The sequence below is a fragment of the Schistocerca cancellata genome, unplaced genomic scaffold, assembly GCF_023864275.1.
Source record: "Schistocerca cancellata isolate TAMUIC-IGC-003103 unplaced genomic scaffold, iqSchCanc2.1 HiC_scaffold_945, whole genome shotgun sequence".
In the NCBI taxonomy this organism is placed as follows: domain Eukaryota; kingdom Metazoa; phylum Arthropoda; class Insecta; order Orthoptera; family Acrididae; genus Schistocerca; species Schistocerca cancellata.
In genome coordinates this window covers 30001-32500 of record NW_026046953.1, presented here as the reverse complement: position 1 = coordinate 32500, position 2500 = coordinate 30001, and positions in this window count along the sequence as shown.

The window sequence follows — 2500 nt, the reverse complement described above, 5'->3', positions numbered from 1 at the left end:
TTGGGTTAGGTTAAGGCACAACTTGGGTTAGGTTAAGGCACAACTTGGGTTAGGTTAAGGCACAACTTGGGTTAGGTTAAGGCACAACTTGGGTTAGGTTAAGGCACAACTTGGGTTAGGTTAAGGCACAACTTGGGTTAGGTTAAGGCACAACTTGGGTTAGGTTAAGGCACAACTTGGGTTAGGTTAAGGCACAACTTGGGTTAGGTTAAGGCACAACTTGGGTTAGGTTAAGGCACAACTTGGGTTAGGTTAAGGCACAACTTGGGTTAGGTTAAGGCACAACGTGGGTTAGGTTAAGGCACAACGTGGGTTAGGTTAAGGCACAATGTGGGTTAGGTTAAGGCACAATGTGGGTTAGGTTAAGGCACAATGTGGGGGTAGATTGCGGTACAAATTGCATTACATTGCGGTGCAAATTGCATTACATTGCGGTGCAAATTGCATTACATTGCGGTGCAAATTGAGTTACATTGCGGTGCAAATTGAGTTACATTGCGGTGCAAATTGAGTTACATTGCGGTGCAAATTGAGTTACATTGCGGTGCAAATTGAGTTACATTGCGGTGCAAATTGAGTTACATTGCGGTGCAAATTGAGTTACATTGCGGTGCAAATTGAGTTACATTGCGGTGCAAATTGAGTTACATTGCGGTGCAAATTGAGTTACATTGCGGTGCAAATTGAGTTACATTGCGGTGCAAATTGAGTTACATTGCGGTGCAAATTGCGTTACATTGCGGTGCAAATTGCGTTACATTGCGGTGCAAATTGCGTTACATTGCGGTGCAAATTGCGTTACATTGCGGTGCAAATTGCGTTACATTGCGGTGCAAATTGCGTTACATTGCGGTGCAAATTGCGTTACATTGCGGTGCAAATTGAGGTAGGTTAAGGTGCAACACAGGTTAGGTTAAGGTGCAACATAGGTTAGGTTAAGGTGCAAGATGGGTTAGGTTAAGGTGCAAGATGGGTTAGGTTAAGGTGCAAGATGGGTTAGGTTAAGGTGCAAGATGGGTTAGGTTAAGGTGCAAGATGGGTTAGGTTAAGGTGACATAGGTTAGGTTAAGGTGACATAGGTTAGGTTAAGGTGACATAGGTTAGGTTAAGGTGACATAGGTTTTAGGTGACATAGTTAGGTTAAGGTGACATAGGTTAGGTTAAGGTGACCATAGTTAGGTTAAGGTGACATAGGTTAGGTTAAGGTGACATAGGTTAGGTTAAGGTACAAACTGGGTTGTGTTATGGTACACATTGCGTTGTAGTACAGTAACACGTTATGTTTGGGTACGGTACAACATATGTGGTATGGGATGGGCGTGTTGTGGGTGGGAGGGGGGGGGGGGGAGGTTCGTTGATATCGACCGTAGGACGTGGATGCCCGAGGCAGCGTCAGTGTGTCAAAGGAGTTATGTCACGTCGGGATGCGCTTTTCGCCAGTGAGAAGGGGGGCGAGCCGTGTCTGTGTTGCGGCAGACCTGTGTGTTTCATTCCTGCCAGTGTGTTTGTGCTGTAAGACGAGGCAGTGTGGTGGTGATGGGTGCACCCCTGTGTAGGACATGTGTGGGTGTTGGTGGCTTCTCTGAGCAATTGTGGTTGTCGGACGAGTGGGGTATTCTGTTTTATGATTGGACCTCCCGTCTGGTTATCATAGCGTAGTTGGTGTACTGTGGCGGATAGGATGCACCGGACGTTGGTCCATGCTGGTGCTTAGTAGTTGTATCTGTGTCTGTTACAGGCAGAGAGTAGTGTGTGATAGAGTGTGTGGCTGACGTGTGGTTCATTTTGTGTGTACGGACGTTCAGCATGTATAGGGGCATTTGCGTATATAATCTATCATAATCTATCTATGTGGGCCTGCATAGTTTACTGAGCAGTGCTGTGAGGTGACTGAACTACGAGTGACGTACTGATTTACAGCGGAATGATTGCCTTGTACCAAAGATGGAGTATCGGCTCTACGACAGCGTTGGCACCGCAGGAAATGGTCTCGTAAAACGGCCCTCCCACCGTCATCGTTGTGAGGGGTAGGGACCGCCTATATTCTGAGAGGAGCCCTGTTTGCCACTGGGCGTGGGGTCTCGCATCCTGCGGTTCAGTGCCCCCAGGGAAGCGCGCGGAGGTGGTGCTGCTGCTGCTGCTGCTGTAGCAAGCGAGCTACTTACAGCATGTATAGGGACAGCGGGAATATGGCATATTCGATATAACTCTTCATGAAACGCAAGATATAGGGGCGGATTGCACGTTACGAGTGCGGGAAGAGTCCGCCGTTCATCCGCTGGAGTTGCGATTTGGGCGGTTGGGGTGGGGCACGTGCGGGTGCGGGTGGAGCGATTGTCGGTCGACGACTTCGTGCGACGCAGGCACAGGCGTTGGGGCTCCTGTGGTGGGCAGATGATGCAGGGTTTGTGGGTGGCGTCGGAAAATGGGCACTGTGGGACCTAGCGATGTCGTAGTCGGCGTGGCGTCTCATAGATGGCGGTATCATCGGTGCAGCAGG